Below are 21,061 nucleotides of genomic sequence, written 5' to 3' on the forward strand. Positions count from 1 at the left end.
GGGTCCTGTCTCCTGAGATCCTGTTCTGGGTATGTGAACAACTGAATTTTGAAATAGTTTCAAGTGTAGTCTTGTGTTTTGCATGTTTATCAATCTGCAATTAGTTTGATCTTAACTTTTACTTTCCAAGCTAGGTGACTTTTTTCTTTCTTGTTTAATTGTTCTGGTTAGGACTTCCATAACTATCTTGAGTAGAATTTGGAAGCGTGGACTACATCACGGTGCTCCTGATTTTAGATTTAATACTTTCAGTATTTCAAGACTGACTGACATTAGTGCTGGGCTTTTCATTTATGGCCATTGCTGTGTCAAGGTAAATTCCTCCTGTACCTAGTCTGTTGAACATTTTTATCATGAAAAGAATTGCATTTCTTCTGTTGCTTTTCCCACATCTTTTGAGGTGAATCCTCATTTTTTTTCCATCTGTTAATATGTGATATCAAATCTAATGATTTGTATTTTTTGAACCATCTTTGGCTCCTAGGGATGAATGTTGCATAGTTATGGCAACATTTATTGGGTTGCTAACTTTGGTTTATTGATGTTTTGTTAAGATCTCTTTTTTATTTTTTTTAACTTTATTCAAATTAATATGAGGGTACAATATTTAGGTTACATTGTTGTCACTTCCAGGATAAAGTTCCATTTGTAGAAGAGCCCATCACCCAGGTGGTGTGTTATGTACCCTCACAATGTGCACATTCGGTGAGATCCCACCGGATGCCCTCCCTCCTTCCGCCATACATCTTCCCCTCTCCCACTTCCCTCTACCCCTGAACTGGACTATAATAGTGTTTTATTGTTCTTAGGAACATGCGATTGTTTATATATTGATTTCATATTAGTATGGAATACATTGGATATTTATTTTTCTATTCTTGTGATACTGTACTAAGAAGAATGTATTTCAACTCCATCCAGGTAAATGTAAAAGATGTAAAGTCTCCATCTTTTCTCATGGCTCAATAACATTCCATGGTGTACATATACCACAGTTTGTTGATCATTCATGGGTTGATGGGCACTTAGGTTGCTTCCATGACTTGGCAATTATGAATTGAGCTGCAATAAACATGCTAGTGTAAATGTCTTTGTGGTAAAATGATTTTTGTTCTTCTGGGTAGATACCTAGTACTGGGATGGTAGGGTCAAATGGAAGGTCTACTTTTAGATCTTTGAGGATTCTCCATACTTCTCTCCAAAGGGGCTGTATTAGTTTGCAGTCCCATGAGCAGTATTCCCTTCTTTCCACATCTACACCAGCATCTGGTGTTTTGTGACTTTGTGACGTGGGCTAATCTCACTGGGGTTAGGTGATATAATAGAGTGGTTTTGATTAGCATTTCTCTGATGATTAAAGACAATGAGCATTTTTTCATGTGTTTGTTGGTTATTTGTCTGTTATGCTCAGAGAGGTTTCTATTCACATCTCTTGCCTGCTTATAGAGCTGGTTGTTTGCACTATTCTTATTGTTCATTTTGAGTTCTCTGTAGATTCTAGTTATCAGGCCTTAGTCAGATTCGTAGCCTGCAAAAATCTTCTCCCATTCTGAGGGCTATCTGTTTGCTCTGTGGTACTCTTAGCTGTGCAAAAGCTCTTTAGCTTGATCAAGTCCCAGTTATTTATTTTTGGTGTTGCTGCAATTGCAGGGGGTGGGTGGGTGGGTAGGTGGTCTTCTTCATAAAGTTTTTCCCCAGGCCAATATCTTCAAGTGTTTTCCCCACACTCTCTTCTAGAATTTTTATTTGTGTATTAAATTTAAATCTTTTATCCAGTCCCGCTGGGCTGTCCTGGCTCAGGTGCTCTGAAGTAACTGAGGAGGCCGTGTGGTGGGCCTGGGCAGCTGAAGAGGCTGGCAGGTGGTGCCAGTAGTGTGGGGAGACCAGCACCGTGGAGTGGGTGCACCTGGTGAAAGGAGTCCACTCCAAGCGTGTGGGCAGCAGACATGAAGAAAGACCTGCGGATCCTGCTGGTGCCAGAACCTAGAGTTGGGAAGACATCACTGATTATGTCTCTGGTCAGTGAAGAATTCCCAGAAGAGGTTCTTCCTTGAGCTGAAGAAATCACCATTACAGCTGATGTCACCCCTGAGAGAGTTCCAACACATGTTGTAGATTACTCAGAAGCAGAACAAAGTCATGAACAACTTCATCAAGAAATATCACAGGCTAATGTCATTTGCATAGTGTATGCTGTTAACAATAAGCATTCTATTGATAAGGTATCGAGTTGATGAATTCCTCTCATAAATGAGAGAATAGACAAAGATAGCAGCAGGCTGCCTTTAATGTTAGTTGGGAAAAAATCTGATCTGGTGGAATATAGTAGTATGGAGACCATCCTTCCTATTATGATCCAGTATACAGAAATAGAAACCTGTGTGGAGTGTTCAGCAAAAAACCTGAAGAACATATCAGAGCTCTTTTATCATGCACAGAAAGCTGTTCTTCTTCCTACAGGACCCCTGTATTTCCCAGAGGAGAAGGAGATGAAACTAGCTTGTATAAAAGCCCTTATTCGTATATTTAAAATATCTGACCAAGATAATGATGGTACCCTCAATGATGCTGAGCTCAACCTCAACTTCTTTCAGAAAATTTGTTTCAACACTTCATTAGCTCCTCAAGCTTTGGAAGATGTCAAGAATGTAGTAAGGAAGCATATAAGTGATGGTGTGGCTGATAGTGGATTGACACTGAAAGGTTTTCTCTTTTTACACACACTTTTTATCCAGAGAGGGAGACACAGAATTACTTGGACTGTGCTTCGATAATTCGGTTAGGATGATAATCTGAATTTGATGCCTGAATGCTTATTTCCCCTGCTAAAAATACCTCCTGATTGCCCTACTGAATTAAATCATCATGCATATTTGTTTCTCCAGAGCACCTTTGACAAGCATGATTTGGATAGAAACTATGCTTTGTCACCTGATGAGCTTAAAAATTTATTCAAAGTTTTCCCTTATATACCTTGGGGGCCAGATGTGAATAACACAGTTTGTACCAAGAAAGAAGCTGGATAACCTACCAGGGATTCCTTTCCCAGTGGATCCTCACAACCTATTTAGATGTACAGCCATGCCTGTAGTATTTGGGCTACCTAGGCTATTCAATATTGACTGAACAAGAGTCTCAAGCTTTAGGCATTACAGTAACAAGAGATAAAAAGGTCGACCTAAAGAAAAAAACAGACTCAAAGGAGTGTGTTAATCTTTTCCATATTTACACTAGTGAATTTAATTATAATATGCCTGGGGGATGTCTTATTTGGATTGAGTTGTGCTGGCATTCTGAAACTGTCTGCTATCCAAGTTTCAGAATCTCTTGGCATGTCTGGAAAATTCTCTTTCATAATTTCATGGAGAAGGGTCTCTGTGCCTTGCAAGGCCACTTCATCACTTTCAGGGATTCCAATGAGGTGGATATTAGCCTTTTTTGAATTATCCCAAAGCTCTCTGAGGGAATGATCTGTTTTTGCTTTCCATTTCTCTTCCTCTTTACAAGGGTACATGTGAAACTTAGTGAATGCAGAATATGATTGTCTTAACACAATTACAAAGAAAATGCCAGAAATGCTATGTTAACCAGTGTGATGAAAATGTGCCAAACTGTTTATAAAACCAGTGCATGGTGCCCCATGATCACATTAATGTACACAGCTATGATCTAATACTAATAAAAGAAAAAGAAGTGTGTTCAGATGTAACTTAATTGGAATGAAAAACTGTGGGAAAAGTGGAGTTCTTCAGGCTCTTCTTGGAAGAAACTTAATGAGGCAGAAGAAAATTCATGATGATCATAAATCCTACTATGCAATTAACACTGTTTATGTATATGGACAAGAGAAATACTTGTTGTTGCATGATATCTCATAATTGGAATTTCTAACTGAGGCTGAGATCATTTGTGGTGTTGTGTGCCTGGTATATGATGTCAGTAATCCCAAATCCTTTGAATACTGTGCCAGGTTTTTTAAGCAACACTTTATGGACAGCAGAATGCCCTGCTTAATCGTAGCTGCAAAGTCAGACCTACATGAAGTTAAGCAAGAATATAGTATTTCACCTACTGATTTCTGCAGGAAACACAAAATGCCTCCACCACAAGCCTTCACTTGCAATACTGCTGATGCATCCAGTAAGGATATCTTTGTTAAATTGACAACAATGGCCATGTACCCGCACCTGACACAACCTCAAGAGCTCTACATTTTGGCTTTGAGCAAGTTTTGGTGCTACTGTTTTTGCAGTTTGGGGCTTTGCTATGTACAGAGCACTTTTGAAACAATGATAATTAAAACAAAATACCATCGGTACCAAAAAAACCCACTTTTAGGTACATTCTGAATGCTGAGTCTAGAAATATTGAGATATTTATACATGCAGAGTTACATTATTAATATTTGTAATTCATGTGTAAGAGTATTTTAATATTAGATATAACTGCAGTATTGGCTAGCATTTGGAAAGAAGCAGCTAACAGCCAAAATAAATGGCTAAATTTCAGAGGCCAAAAGGGAATATTTTGTAAATAATGAACATATTCAGGCAAGATATGGTCTACTAAACTGAGTACTAAAAAATGACGTTTCTAGGCATTTCTATGTGGCATTGTTAGTGCTCACAGACTCACTCTCCTAGTTTTAAGTCAGCCAAGAGATTGTATTTACTCAAGGATCAGTTATTTCTTTCACATTTATTCAGAATGATCCTTTGGATTCTGTAAGTACATGTGGCACATTTTTTTTCTTTTTTTGTTAATTATTAAATCATAGCTGTGTACATTAATGAGATCATGCGGTACCATACACTGGTTCTATAGACCGTTTGACACATTTTCATCACACTGGTCAACACAGCCCTCCTGGCACCCTCCTAGTTATGTGTTAAGACATCTATACTCCACACTTACGAAGTTTCACATGTACCCTTGTAAGATGCACCACAGGTGTAATCCCACCAATCACTCTCCCTCTGCCCATTCTCCCTCATCCATCCTCACCCTCTCCTCCTTCCCCCTATTCTTAGGTTATATCTGGGTTATAGCTTTCATGTGAAAGCCATAAATTAGTTTCATTGGATACTTTTTCTTCCATTCTTGAGATACTTCACTAAGAAGAATATGTTCTAGCTCCATCCATGTAAATATGAAAGAGGTAAAATCTCCATCTTTTGTTAAGACTGCATAATATTCCATGGTGTACACATACCACAATTTATTAATCCATTGATGGATCGATGGGGACTTGGGCTTTTTCCATGGCTTACCACTTATGAATTGGGCTGCAATAAATATTCTGGTACAAATATCTTTCTTATAATGTGATTTTTGGTCTTCTGGGTATATACCTAGTAGAGGAATTATAGGATTGAATGGCAGGTCTATTTTCAGATCTCTAAGTGTTCTCCAAACATCTTTCCAAAAGGAATGTATTAATTTGCATTCCCACCAGCAGTGTAGAAGTGTTCCCTTTTCTCCACATCCACACCAACATCTCTGGTCTTGGGATTTTGTGATATGGGCTAATCTTACTGGAGTTAGATGATATCTCAAAGTAGTTTTGATTTGCATTTCTCGGATGATTAAAGATGATGAGCATTTTTTCATATGTCTGTAGGCAGTGCGCCTGTCTTCTTCAGAGAAGTTTCTCTTCAAGTCCCTTGCCCAGCCTGTGATGGGATCACTTGTTCTTTTCTTGCTTGTACGTTTGAGTTCTCTGTGGATTCTGGTTATTAAACCTTTGTCAGAGACATAACCTGCAAATATCTTCTCCCATTCTGAGGGCTGTTTGCTTGCTTCACTTACTGTGTTCTTGGATGTGCAGAAGCTTTTTAGTTTGATGTATATTGGAAGCTGCTTCAATTGCCTGGGGGGTCCTCCTCATAAAATACTCGCCCAGACGGATTTCTTCAAGGTTTTTCCCTGCACTCATGAAACTAAAGTTTCATGTCTTAAGTTTAAATCTTTTATCCAGTGAGAGTTTATCTTAGTTAATAGTGAAAGGTGTGGGTCCAGTTTCAGTTCTGCAGGTTGCCAGCCAGTTCACCCAGCACCATTTGTTAAATAGGGAATCTTTTCCACACTGAATGTTTTTACTTGGCTTGTCAAAGATCAAATAAAGGTAAGTAGCTGGATTCATCTCTTGGTTCTCTATTCTGTTCCAGATAAATACTTCTCTGTTTTTGTGCCAGTACCATGCTGTTTTGATCACTATCGATTTATAGTATAGTCTGAGGTCTGGTAGCGTGGTTCCTCCTGCTTTGTTTTTATTTCTGAGTAATGTCTTGGTTATTCGAGGTTTTTTCTGATTCCATATAACGCGAAGTATTATTTTTTCAAGATCTTCAAAGTATGACAGTGGAGCTTTAATAGGGATTGCATTAAAATTGTATATTGCTTTGGGTAGTATGGACATTTTAACAATGTTGATTCTTCCCAGCCACGAGCATGGTATGTTTTTCCATTTGTTAACATTTTCAGCTATTTTTGTCTTATAGTTTCATAGTTCTCTTTATAGAGATCTTTCACGTCCTTTGTTAGATAAACTCCCAAATATTTCATCTTCTTTGGCACTACTGTGAATGGAATAGAGTCCTTAACTGTTTTTCCAGCTTACTATTGTTGATATTTATAAAGGCTACTGATTTATGAATGTTGATTTTGTCACCTGAGGTGCTGCTGCATTCCTTGTTCACTTCTCAGAGTTTTGTAGTAGAATCCCTGGTCTTTTCCAGATATACAATCATATCATCTGCAAAGAGTGAAAGTTTGATCTCTTCTGACCCTATATGGATACCCTTGATCACCTATTCTTCCCTAATTGCAGTGGCTAAAACTTCCATTACAATGTCAAAGAGCAGTGGAGACAATGGGCGGCCTTGTCTGGTTCCTGATCTGAGTGGAAATGATTTCAATTTAACTCTATTCCATATGATATTGGCTGTAGGTTTACTGTAGATGGCCTCTATCAGTTTTAAGAAATGTCCCTTCTATACCAATTTTCTTAAGTGTTCTGATCATGAAGGAATACTGGATATTATCAAAAGCTTTTTCTGCATCAGTTGAGAGAATCATATGGTCTTTGTTTTTAATTTGTTTATGTGCTGAATTATACTTATAGATTTACATATATTGAACCAGCCTTGAGATCCTGGGACAAAACCCACTAGGTCATGATGTATAATTTGTTTGATGCGTTGCTGATTCTGTTTGTTAGGATCTTGTTGAATATTTTTGCATCTATATTCATTAGTGATATTGGTCTATAATTTTCTTTATTTGTTGGGGCTTTTCGTGGTTTGGGATCAGGGTGGTGTTTGCTTCATAGAACGTGTTTGGTAGTCTTCCTTCTTTTTCTACATTTTGGAACAGGTTGAGTAATATAGCTACTAGTTGCTCTTTAAAGGTTTGGTAGAATTCTGATGTGAAGCCATCTGGTCCCGGGATTTTCTTTTTAGGGAGATTTTATATGGTTGATGCTATTTTAGAACTTGATATTGGCCTGATTAAAATTTCCACTTATATTCTGGCTAAGTCTTGGAAGGTTACGTTCCAATTATTGGTAGATTTCCTTCAGATCTTCATATTTCTGAGAACAAAGTTTCTTGTAATATTCATTAAGGATTTTTTGAATTTCTGAGGGGTCTGTTATTTCATCTTTGTCATTTCTGATTGATGAGATTATTTTACTTTTTTTTTTCCTGGTTAGGTTAGCCAAAGTTTTATCTATTTTATTGACCTTTTCAAAAAACCAACTTTTTGATTTATTGATCTGCTGTATAATTCTTTTGTTTTCAATTTCATTTAATTCTGCTCCAATTTTGGTTTTTTTTTTCTTCTACTGGGTTTTGGGTTGGAATGTTTTCCCTTTTCCAGTTGCTTGAGATGTCCCATTAAGTTATTAACTTTGTCTCTTTCTGTTCTCTTGAGGAAGGCTTGTAGTGCTATAAATTTCTCTCTTAGGACTGCTTTTGCGGTATCCCTGAGGTTCTTATAATTTGTGTCTTCATTGTGGTTTTGTTCCAAAAATTTGGCAATTTCCTTCTTAATCTCATCTCTAACCCAGCTATCATTCAGCACAAGGTTATTTAACTTCCATGTTTTTGTATAAATATGCAGATTCCTGTTGTTACTGAGTTCAACTTTTATTCCATGATGGTCCGAGAAGATGCAAGGAATAATTTCTATTCCTTTTAATTTGCTGAGGTTAGACTTGTGACCTAAGATGTGATCAATTTTGGAATATGTTCCATGGGCTTATGAGAAGTATGTGTATTCAGTTTTCTTGGGATGAAATGTTCTGTAGATGTCTGCTAAATCCAAACGTTGGATGGTTAGGTATAAATCTAAAATTTCTTTGCTCAGATTCTTATTGGAGGATCTATCCAACACTGCCAAAGGAGTGTTGAAATCTCCGACTATTATGGAGCTGGAGGAAATCAAGTTGCTCATGTCTGTTAGAATTTCTCTAATAAATTGAGGTGCATTCTGGTTGAGTGCATAAACATTAATAATTGAAATCTCATCATATTGAGTATTACCCTTAACAAATATGAAGTGACCATTCATATCCTTCCTTACTTTTGTTGGTTTAAAGCCTACTGCCTGGAAATAGTTTGCAACACCTGCTTTTTTTCTGATTACCATTTGCCTGAAATATGGATGACCATCCTTTCACCCTGAGTCTATATTATCTTTTAAGGTAAGATGTGACTCTTGTATGCAGCAAATATCTCCTGAGTTTTTGTATCCAGTTACCTAATCTGTGCCTCCTTAGAGGACAGTTTAAGCCGTTCACATTAATGAATAATATTGATAAGTGTGGTAAAATTTTGAGTATTGAGTTTTTCAAAAGTCCAGTGGACATTTTTAATCCTTTTGCCACTGTGGAAGTTGGAATTTGATCAAAAGTTTCTGAGTGAGTTTACTTTTGTGGTAGAGGATTGGGCTGGTCATTGTGGAGGATGTGTCTGAGAATATTCTGAAGAGCTGGTTTGGTTATGGCAAATTTCTTCAACTATGAATGTCATAAAAGTATTTAATTTCTCTATCATAAATGAAACTCAGTTTAGCTGGATACTGGGTCTGGGGTTGAAAGTTATTTTGCTTTAGGAGATTAAACATTGATGACCACCCTCGTCTGGCTTGAAAAGTTTCAGCAGAGAGATCTGCAGTCATTCTAATATTCTTCCCTTTGTAGGTAATGGATTTCTTGTGTCTGGCTGCTTTGAGAATTTTCTCCTTCATATTAACTTTAGTGAAGTTAATTATGATATGCCTGGGGGATGTTTATTTGGATTGAGTCACTCTGGGGTACTGAAACTGTCTGGTATCTGAATTTCAGAATCTCTTGGCACGTCTGGAAAATTCTCTTGCAAGGCCACTTCATCACTTCAGGGATTCCAATGAGGTGGCTATTAGCCTTCTTTGAATTATCCCAGAGCTCTTGGAGAGAATGATCCATTTTTGCTCTCCATTTCTCTTCCTCTTTGAGTGTTTGGGAGCATTCAAAGGCTTTGTCTTCAGTATCAGAAATCCTTTCTTCTCCTTGCTCCACTCTATTACTGAGGGATTCTCCTGTATTTTTCAGATGGTTGAGGGCTGCAACTTCTTGCTTCAGTATGTCAAAATCTTTGGTGGTTTTGTCTTTAAATTCGTTAAATTTTTGAGACAACTTTTGAATTGCTCCTCAAATTTCTAATTCCAAATTTTCCACCATTCTATTAATCTTGTTTTCAATCCAAATTCTGAATTTGATTTCTGATATCTCAGCCAGCTGTTTATGAATGGGATCTTCAGTTACATCTGCCGTATCTGTTCTTGGGGTGGTTGATCTATTCTGGTTATTCTTGCTACCAGAATTTTTCCGCTGATTCCACCCTTTGATTATTTTACACCATTTGATTTTTCCCCTGGAGCTTTGTCGATGACCTGTACAGTGCTATGGCCTGAGAAACTGGGGACCTGTTTGGTGTGGTGGGGCTAAGTGGTTCTGTCTTGTTTTTAGCTGGTCTCTGTTCAACCCTAGTGAAGGAGTTACTCTGGGTTGAAGTCTCAGCTATGGAGAAATACCAGCAATTTAGTCACACCGCTCCCCACAGGCAACAATTGGAAAAGGAAAATCAAACCGTTCTAAAACCGCACACCCAGGGCACCACTTGAATAGTCCTCAGGCGACTGGCTCAGTTCAAAATGTCCAAATCATTTGTCTCAGTCAGTACCTGTCTCAGGTGGGAGAGTTTAAAAGGTCTGTGGCAACTGCATCACAGGGTTCTGGTGACAACTCAGATATGACTTGCTCCAGTGCTCTGTAAATTCATGAGGATCCACCCAGCAAATAGATTAGTCCGGGAAGGTTGATGCCTCCTTCCCCACCTTGCACCTCTGTCACACCCAGTCACTGTAGCTCCAGAGGGCTGTGACCCCGTTGCCTCTAGTGAACAGATACTCCAGGGGTTTGAACCTGCCTGAATCACAAGGAAATCTATATCGGCTCAGCCAGGCCACTGCACTCTGCCTCTGTCCAGCAGGGGGAGGTAAGGCCGACAACCTTGGGCACTTGATGGAGGCTGGGGGATGTTCACTCAGTTCCAGCCCCACCCCTGATTGATATTACTGACAGAACAGAACAACTTTGTGGGAATTTGTTTCTGTCGCTGCTAAATTCCACTGCAGAAGAGAAGGTGTTATGAGTTCCCAGAGCCTGCGCCTAGGGCCCTGTTTTGCTCTTGCAGGTTTGTATTCAGTTAGCTGTCAGTTCTAGCCTCCTGCCTTCCTTTGTCTATAGGCTGACGATCCTTGGAGGGCCGGGTCCATCTTAGGCTCAGTAAAGCAGTCCTCTGAGTCAGCCCTGCCCTGGGAATTTCCTGGCTGTGCACGTCCGTTTTCTAGTCCCCGGGATCCACCCAGGCTGGTCCCACCTCAGGCAAACCCTTTACTCATGGACATGAGTTTCCATCCCAGATCTGTTCCGTGGTGGTTGCCACCTGATAAGATGCCCGGCCTACACTGGTTGCCCAGGGAGACAGGGGGTGTGGCTTCAGAATATCTGGGAGTGAGCCTCGGGGCACTGCAGTTCCAGTGTGATTTCCTCTCAGCCGACTGTCCTCTCCTCACTCCCATGCCACAGAATCAGCACTGACTAGCTGCAGTCTAGGCCCTGTCCACACCCCTCGAGAAATCACCCAAGAAGCTGGACTCCTCGGGGACAGGCCTCCAGACCTCAGGGAGTGCTGGGAGGTCAGAATTGCGGGTAGAGAATATATACAGTTTTATACAGTTTTATGCCTGGCAGAAGAATGCCGTGCCACCCTAGTAGGGGAGGTAGGTCCTGTTTTTAGAGGGTCTATCCCGTGGAGTGTAGTGAGACAACCTTTAAACTCTGCTCATTTGTTTGTGGGGCACTCCCAGCTGTTCTCATGGAGGGGACTCCCATCCACTTGGTGATGGATTTTGTACCTTTCGTTTGTATCCTTGGGGTCGCAGCTCACCTCAGCGGGGTTGAGGTGTGTTCTTCAACCTTCTCTCTTCTTGCAGCTCTAATCCACCAGGTTACTTGCTAAATTTCTGTCCTTTAACTCTCCTTCTGGATGGAAGCCTCTGTGGAAAGCTGGCTTCAGTCAGCCATCTTGTCTCCACCCCCCTCCATGTGGCACAATTTGCCACTTTCTCTCCGTTTTTAAAAATACACAAGCCAGTGTCAGCTTACCAACGTGACTTTCTTTCAGTCACTTATGGTAGGCCAGCCTCAAAGCCATCATGCAGTCTAGAAAATTGAATAGCTAAATATGCAGGTCTTTTAAGGAAGAAGTAAGGTTAAAAGCAATTAGCAGAGGTATTATCTATGTGATTATGTTGCTTCCTTTGTCAGTATGTTGAATTTTATAGCCCTTTCAATCAAATGAGTAAGACAATTTGTATAGTATTGTTTTTAGTTTAAATAGTCACCCTTAAAATATCTTTTATCCAACAAAAATCAATTTTTATCAGTGGTGAGAGGTGTGGGTCCAGTTGCAGTCTTCTGCATGTGGATAACCTGTTGTCCCAGCACCATTTATTAAATAAGGATTCTTTTCCTCATTGCACATTTCTGTTAGGCTTATCAAAGATTAAATGATGATATGTGGCTGGATTCATCTCTAGTTTCTATATTCCATAGACCTGTATCTTTATTTTTGTGCCCGTACTATGCAGTTTTGATCACAATACCTTTGTCATATAGCCTAAAGTCTGGCAACATGATACCTACAGATTCGTTTTTATTTCTAAGAACTGTATTTTCTATTCAGTTTTTTTTTCTAGTTCTGTATAAATAAAAGTACTATTTTTTCAAGATCTTTAAAGTATGACAGTGTTGCTTTGATGGGGATTTTATTAAATTTAGGGTAGTATGGACATTTTAGTGATGTTACTTCTTCCCAGCCATGAGCATGGTATGTTCTTCCATTTGTTGACATTTTCTCCTATTTCCTGTTTCATAGTTTAATAATTCTCTTTATAGAGATCTTTCACGTCTTTTTTTTTTTTTTCTTTTTTTTTTTTGTAGAGACAGGGTCTCACTTTATGGCCCTTGGTAGAGTGCCGTGGCCTCACACAGCTCACAGCAACCTCCAACACCTGGGCTTAAGTGATTCTCTTGCCTCAGCCTCCCAAGTAGCTGGGACTACAGGCGCCCGCCACAACACCCGGCTATTTTTGGTTGCAGTTTGCCCGGGGTTGGGTTTGAACCCGCCACCCTCGGTATATGGGGCCGGTGCCTTACCGACTGAGCCACAGGCGCCGCCCTCTTTCACGTCTTTTTAAAGATATATTCTCAGATATTTCATCTTCTTTGGTGCCATTATAAAGGGAATAGAGTCTTTGATTTAGTTCTTGGCTTGACATTGTTGGCATATATGAAGGCTACTGATTTGTGGGTATTGATTTTGCAACCTGAGATGCTGCTATATTCCTTGATCTGTTGGAAGAATGGGGACTGAAGACCTCATTCTTGGCAAGAGAAAACACCCCCAGAGAAAGGGAAAAATTAAAAAGTAAACTTAGTGAGGGCAGTGCCTTTGGCTCAGTGAGTAGGTTGCTGGCCCCATATACTGAGAGTGAAGGGTTCAAACCCAGCCCTGGCCAAACTGCAACAAAAAAATAGCCAGGTGTTGTGGTGGGTGCCTGTAGTCCCAGCTACTGGGGAGGGTGAGGCAAGGGAATTGCCTAAGCCCAACAGCTGAAGATTGCTGTGAGCTGTGATGCTATGGCACTCTACCAAGGGTGATAAAGTGAGACTCTGTCTCTAAAAAAAAAAAAAAAGTAAGATTAGTGAATCAGAACAAAGAAAAGTCAGTTAATTTGCCTCTAAACCAGGTATTGTTATTTATTTATTTATTTTTTTGGAGACAGAGCCTCAAGCTTTTACCCTGGGTAGCGTGCCGTGGCATCACAGCTCACAGCAACCTCCAACTCCTGAGCTCAAGAAATTCTCCTGCCTCCACTGGCCAAGTAGCTGGGACTACAGGTGCCCACCACAACACTGGGCTATTTTTTGGGTACAGCTGTCAATGTTGTTTGTGCTGAGCAGGCTGGGTTCAAATCTGCCAGCTGAGGTCTATGTGGCTGGTGCCCTAGCCGCTTGAGCCACAGGCACTGAGCCTAAACATTTTATCTGAACTAGTTTCCTACCTTTCCTACAACTTTGGCCTATTAAGGATACAGCTTTCAAACACCCTTGCTGGATCTGTAAACACTGGAGAAAATAATGGCCACAGAAGATGCTGTAGCAAGATACATTAACTAGGCCATTTTCACCCAATAAACAGTCAAAGCAAATACCCATTGTGGAGATTTGTATTAGATTGAGGCAGAGATCAAGATAACATCTCGAGCCCTGAAATATAGGTAGGAGGGCTTATATCCCTTATTGCAGAGGAAGACCCTCTGTGGTGGTGATGAGAGGATAATTCTTCTCTCCTTCTGATTCTTCAGAGGAGATTGACACCAGTGGCATTTTACTCCACAGTGAACTAGTTTTATTAACACCCCCCTAAAATATGCATGTGTGACTTCAGACAAGAGGCTGTTCTCACACAAGACTCAGGTTCCAGATTTCTCAAGACTACTCAAACCCTTAAAGTTAATGATTATTCAAACAATAGGAGCTAATGTGTTCACTCAAAGAAACTGCTGACATCTTTGTTCCCTTCTTCAGCTTACCCTTTAGGCTAATGAGCAAATAGCCTTCAATAAAAGCTGAGTGGAACTGACACTTCGGACCACCATCAGAACCCCACACGAGGGTGGTGGTACCCTCAGTTCCCACCTCTGAAAATTCTATTCTGTGTGTCTTGTTTCTTTCTTTCTCATTTTTTTTTTTTTGGTAACTTTATATTTCTTCAGTCAGTTGCCACCAGATCCACAGGTCTTGACAGACCCTACCCCAGGGGAGCACCCTGGCATTGATCACTTCTAAGAGCTTTGTAATTGAGTTCCTGGGGTTTTCCAGATATAAGATCATGTCATCTGCAAAGAGGGAGAGTTTGACCTCTTCTGCCTCTATTTGGATTCCTTTGATCTCCTTCTCTTGCCTAATTGCAATGGCTAGGACTTCCAACTATGTTAAATAGCAATGGAGACAGTGGGCATCTTTGTCTGGTTCCAGACTTGAGTAGGAATGCATTCAGTTTTACTCCATTCACTATGATACTGGCTGTGTGGGTTTGCTGTAGATATCCTCCATCAGCTTAAGGAATGTTCCTTCTAAGCCTATTTTCTTGAGCATTTTTATCATGAAAAGACGTTGGACATTGTCAAAAGCCTTTTCTGCATTCATTGAAAGGATCATATGGTCTTTGCTTTTGATTCTATTTATGTGCTGTATGATATTATATTTATAGATCTGTGTATGTTGAACAAACCTTGTGTCTCTGGAATAAAACCCAGTTGATCATGGTGTATAACTTTTTTTTTTTTTTTTTGCAGAGACAGAGTCTCACTGTACCACCCTTGGGTAGAGTGCCATGGCGTCACACGGCTCACAGCAACCTCTAACTCTTGGGCTTATGCAATTCTCTTGCTTCAGCCTCCCGAGCAGCTGGGACTACAGGCGCCCGCCACAGCGCCTGGCTACTTTTTTGTTGCAGTTTGGCCGGGGCTGGGTTTGAACCCGCCACCCTCAGCATATGGGGCCGGCGCCCTACTCACTCAGCCACAGGTGCTGCCCAAATAACCTTTTTAATGTATTGTATTCTGTTTGCTAATGTCTTGTTGGATATTTTTGCATTGATATTTATTAATGATATTGGTCTATACCTTTAATTTTTGGGGGGTCCTTTTCTGATTTTGGGATCAGGGTGATATTTGCTTCATAGAATGTGTTGGTTGAGGATTCCTTCTTTCTCTATATTTTGGAAAAGTTTATGCATTATAGGAATTAGTTCCTTTGTGAAGGTTTAATATAATTCTTGTGTGAAACCATCTGGTCTAGGGGTTTTTGTTTTTTGGAAGGCTTTGTACAACTGATGGTATTTCAGTCCTTGATATTGGTCTATTCAAGATTTCTAAATCTTTCTGGCTGAATTTTGGAAGGTATGGTGCGTCCAGATTTGTTCCATCTCCTCCACATTTTCATATTGCTGAAAATAGGGTTTGTTTTTAATAATAATTGTTGAGAATTATTTATATTTCTGTGGCATCTGTTGTTATTTCCCCTTCATCATTTCTGATTGTAGTTATTAAAGATCTTGTTTTTCTATTGCTGGTTAGTCTAGCCAAGGCTTTATCAATTTTATTTATCTTTTCTTTCTTTTTTTTATTTTTTATTTTTTTTAATTTTATGTATCTTTTCAAAGAACCAACTTTTTGTTTCACTGATCTTCTGAATAAGTCTTTTGCTTTCAATTTCATTTAATTCTGCAGAAGTGATTGTGTTGATATGGTAACAGGGTATTTCCTTACAAGTTAATTTCAGATAGGTAAAATGAGGTAATGGTAAAACTAACAGATGATACATTAAGTGTGTACATGACTAGAAAGGTATAAAATCAAAACCCTGAAGAAAGAACTTTGCTACACGCCGTCCCATACTATGCAGTCTTTTTCTTGACTTAATAATTACAGGAGCGAGTTTATACCCATAGCAAAGCTGCTGTTTGTTCACGTCTTCGTCATGCAACATATTGGTGTAGTTGGCAGGATAAGGGGATCGCAAAGGAGCAGAAAGCCTTTCTGGACACTGGGCTGGAGGACAGCCATCTTCACCAGGACACCTCGGAGAGATCTTTGCTGAAGCCTCTTGAGGTAAGCTTGAGAACCCTGTAACTGGGATGGTGCAATTGCCATGCAGAGTATGTGGGACATCTCCAGCATAGCAAGAAACATGGGAAGAAATAATATGAGTCTTCAGCTCTCTTCCTCTTTGGAGGACCAGTATATTGCCATTTTAAAAACTCTGATTTGTACCACTAAAATTCCAGTAAAAACCAGTAATCCGTGGGAACTTTTCCATGTGGTTGTTAAGCATTGCCACTGGTTCATGCCTGACCAGAAACTCCAGGTTAATTTGAAAGTCTGGAATAAAGTGGGTCAGGCTCTGCATTGTACCCACCAAAAAGGCAATTTTATATGCAGAGAAATATGGGCAACATATCAGCTGGTTCATATTGCATTGGAGCCATGTCAAACATGTTCTGAGGAAACCTCTGAGACCAAGGATATTGGTGCTGACTATTGCCACCCCTGCCTCCTTTTCCCGAGCTGGGTCAGTTAGACCAGCCAAAGCAGGCTGCAGAAAGTCCCAGAGAATCAGAGCATGAATATGATATGCCACAGTCCTATTCTGATCCCAAGCCTAATAAGCCTACAAAGAAATATGTGGGTGACTTAATTAGTCTAGAGAGTGATGCAGAGAGCTGTCCAGAATTAGTGGAAATGGCTGATGAATCAGCTCAAGAAGAGTCTGAGTTTGAACATCTTAAAAAGGTTATGGCTGAAAATTTTCAAACAATGAATCAAAGAATTGGCTTCTTAGAAAAGAAGGGAGCTGAGGGTGACGCCTGTGGCTCAAGGAGTAGGGTGCCGGTCCCATATGCTGGAGGTGGTGGGTTCAAACCCAGCCCCGGCCAAAAATCACACAAAAAAAAAAAAGAAAGAAAGAAAAGAAGGGAGCTGAAATACTCTCCTCTAGAGCAACTCTAAAGCAGGTTCTTGTAAAGATGTACTTCCACCTTACAAGCCTTTAACTCCTTCTGCACCAGCAGGTCCTATGGTCTCGAGGGAAGGTCCCTTACATCATAATGCTCCACCAGGAATCTATCCTATGTGGTCTAATCCCCCAGATACTCGCTTCACTGCACGGTATCACTTTCCTTTAGATGTTTCTGAACTGGGTATATCTAATGAGAACTCAGTTCAAATTTCAGAACTGGGTAATAATAAAGAACCTGTTATACAAGCATATTCTGTTTTCTAGGAAATTCAAGAGAATGGTCAATTAGGAGCTGCTCAGCATGCTCCTATAGAAGAAAAAATTTTAAGAACAATGAAAGATGCCATTTATGCTTGTGGACCTACTTTTCCTTTTGTGATTGGCATTTTAAATTCATATTGCACAATTCATATTTTTATTCCGCTGACTGTGAAACTTTAACTCATTCTACCTTGAGCCCTGGTCAATTTTTACAATTTAAGGCTTGGTGGCTGGAAGAGGCAACTTTGCAAAACTGAGCTCGGGGAACTCCAGTTAACTCTATAATGGGTACTGGCCCTGCAGCTGACATTCAACAACAGCTGCAATTAACACAAGACTTATTAATGCAGGTTAAAGATGTTTGTATTAGAGCTTGGCAAAGACTAGAGGAAAAAGATGGGGTTAAACAGTTTTTCACAAGAATCATGCAAGCAAACAATGAACCATATTCTGAATTTGTGGCTAGACTTCAGACAGCTATTGAAAGGTCTGTTCCTGGAGAACAGGCCAGACAGATGCTTTTATTACAATTAGCATTCAAGAATGCCAATTCAGATTGTAAGTTGGCCCTGACACCTGTCAAAAATCAGGACAATGTTTCCATTGAACAATATCTCCGCACTTGTCGGGATATTGGCTCTGGAACATTTCCGGCAAAGCTTAAGGCTGCAGCCTTGGCAGAGGTACTTAATGGGATTAAAAAGAAAGCAAAATGTTTTAATTGTGGAAAAATGGGGGCACCTGCATTCTAAATGTTGCAAGGCTAAAACTTAAAGTGCTCCAGCTGCTGCAGCTCAGGATACCAAGGCACAAGCACCTGGCTTCTGCTGCCACTGCGGAAAAAGCAAACATTGGGCTAATGAATGTAGATCTGTTAAAGATAAAGATGGCAAACTCCTGCCCCCCAAAGTAGAATTTTGTTCCCAAAAAACGGGGTACAGGGCCCAGCTCGGGGCCTGATAATGAACAATAAAAGCACTCAAGGTCAATTTCCAGTGGACAATGGGGTAACACATGCACAGGTGAATCAGAACAACTAATGAAATAGAGCCTGTGAAATTACATGTTCAGGATCTCTTTCATGCAACTCAAGGAAGTGCAGCTTTAGACATACCAATACTATCTGAGGAAGAAATCTTAGCTGAACAAAAGCCTAGAAAACTTCAGACTAGAATTTATGGCCCTATTCCACCAGACTCTGTGGGGCTTATTTTAGGTAGAAGCAGTTTAAAAATGGAAGGTTTAAACATACATCCTGAAGTTATTGATTCTGATTTTCAAGGGGAAAATTATGCTTATGGCTTCTCCTACCCAGAATATAAAATTAAAAGCTGGTCAAAGAATTTCACAAATTTTAATACTGCCTTATCATAAAGGACAGGCTGCTCCCATAAAGCAGGAGGGTGGCTTTGGCAGCACTGGAAAACAGGTTTTTTGGCATACTTTCCTTAATGACTCTAGACCTCAGTATACAGTAACTTTTGCTGATAAAATGGCAATTACTGGACTAGTAGGTTCAGGAGCCGATGTTTCGATAATTGCTTCTTTCATGTGGCCTAGGGGCTGGCCAAAAAAGAAAATTGAGGCCACATTTGTTGGTGGGAACCTGAACTGATACTGAACAAAGTGTTAATACTTTAGACTGTTCTGGCCCTGAGGGTCAGAAAGCTTAACTGCGCCCCTATGTGGCTCCTATTGCATTATCTATATGGTGCAGAGATCTTTTACAACAGTGGGGAGCCGTGATTACTCTTTCAACTATTTCCAAACCAGCCAAGACTATAATGATGAATATGGGTTATAATCCCATTGACCCCACTCCTACTTTAAAACCTGAAATTCTAAGAATAGGGAATGACAAAACAGGACTAGGCTTGCCTGCTCTTCACGAGGGTTTTATATAGAGGCTCCTGTTCAGCGCTTTGCCCTGCCGTTGAAACGGTTAACAGATAAACCAATATGGGTTGAACATTGGCAGCTCCCTTATGAAAAATTAGAAGCGCTTAATAATATAGTTCACGAACAGTCAAAAGCAGGCCATATTGTACACAGTAACATCTTCTGGAAAAGTCCAGTACATTTAATAAAAAAGAAATATGGAAAATGGAGAATGATAACTGATTTAAGACGAATTAATACAGTTATTTCTCCGACAGGAACCTTACAATCAGGTATACCTAACCCATCTCTAATTCCTAAAACTTATTCTATTATCACAATTGATTTCAAGGATTGTTTCTTTACCATTCCTCTTCATCCTGAGGATGCTGAAAAATTTGCTTTTACTATTCCTGCTTTGAACTCAGAAAAACCTGCAAAACGTTTCCATTGGAGGTTCCTTCCTCAAGGAATGTTGAATAGCCCCACCTTGTGTCAACTTTTTGTAAATCAGCCTTTAGAAATAGTATGAACACTTTTCCCGGAGGGTATGTGCTTACATTATATGGATGACATCTTAATAGCACACCCTGATAAGGAAAAGTTACAACAGATGTTTAAAGCTGTAAAAGAAAATTGCCAACAGTTTGGACTCATAATTTCTGAGGACAAAACACAGTATACAGATCCTTGGGAGTATTTAGGATACAAAATAACTAGACAAAAAATAATTCCACAAAAAGTAACTATTAGAAGGGATACTTTAAAAACTCTGAATGATTTTCAAAAACTATTAGGAGATATAAATTGGATTAGACCTAGTTTGGGAATTCTCACGTATGCTCTAAAAAATTTCTTTGCAACTTTAGAAGGGCCAGCTGATTTAAAAAGCCCTAGAGTATTAACTGCTGGGGCATAAAAAGAATTACAATGGATAGAACAGCATATCCAGCAATCTCAAATAGATAGAATTGACGAAATTGGTCATTTTTATTTATATGTGTTTCCTTCCAGTCATTCCCCTACTGGACTGTTAACACAGGAAAATAATTTCATAGAATGGTGTTTTCTACCTAATAAGACAGTTAAGAAAAGGGAAACACATATATAGATATAGATATAGATATAGATATAATGGCCACAATAATTTTAAAAGGACATCAAAGATTTAGACAATTAATTGGTAAAGACCCTGAAAAAATATTTGTGCCTCTTACTAATTCTCAATTTAATAATTTATTTATCTTCAACATTGAATGGCAAATCACTCTTTCTGATTACCTAGGACTTATAGGCAACCATTATACTAAAGATAAAAGAATTCAATTTCTTAAAAGAACTAATTGGATATTACCAAAATTACTAAAGAACATCCTTTAGATAATGCTGTCACTTTTTATACTGATGCTAACAAAAAAGGAATATCAGGATATGTAGGAGAAGAAATACAAAAGGTCAAACAGTCTCCTTATCAATCTGTCCAGAAAGTTGAGTTATTTGCTATACTAATGCTATTAAGTGATTATCCAGATAGAGAGCTAAACATAATTAGTGATTCAATTTTTAGCACAATTGTAGTACAAATTATCGAGACTGTTACTTTAACTGAAAATAATTCAGAATTAAATTTGTTGTTTCAAAAAATACAAAATTTAAGAGCCTGAGTTAAAGGTATTTATATCACACATATTAGAGCCCATATAGGATTACCCGGACCTTTATCAGAAGGAT

The 21,061-nt window shown here is 39.4% G+C and overlaps 1 pseudogene; it reads left to right on the plus strand.

Moving 5' to 3' along the window:
- The first annotated feature begins 2,131 nt into the window (after positions 1–2,131).
- On the plus strand, positions 2,132–4,293 carry LOC128589146 (mitochondrial Rho GTPase 1-like; annotated as a pseudogene).
- Positions 4,294–21,061: the final 16,768 nt, after the last annotated feature.

This window comes from Nycticebus coucang, chromosome 6 (assembly GCF_027406575.1).
Source record: "Nycticebus coucang isolate mNycCou1 chromosome 6, mNycCou1.pri, whole genome shotgun sequence".
Classification (NCBI taxonomy): Eukaryota; Metazoa; Chordata; class Mammalia; order Primates; family Lorisidae; genus Nycticebus; species Nycticebus coucang.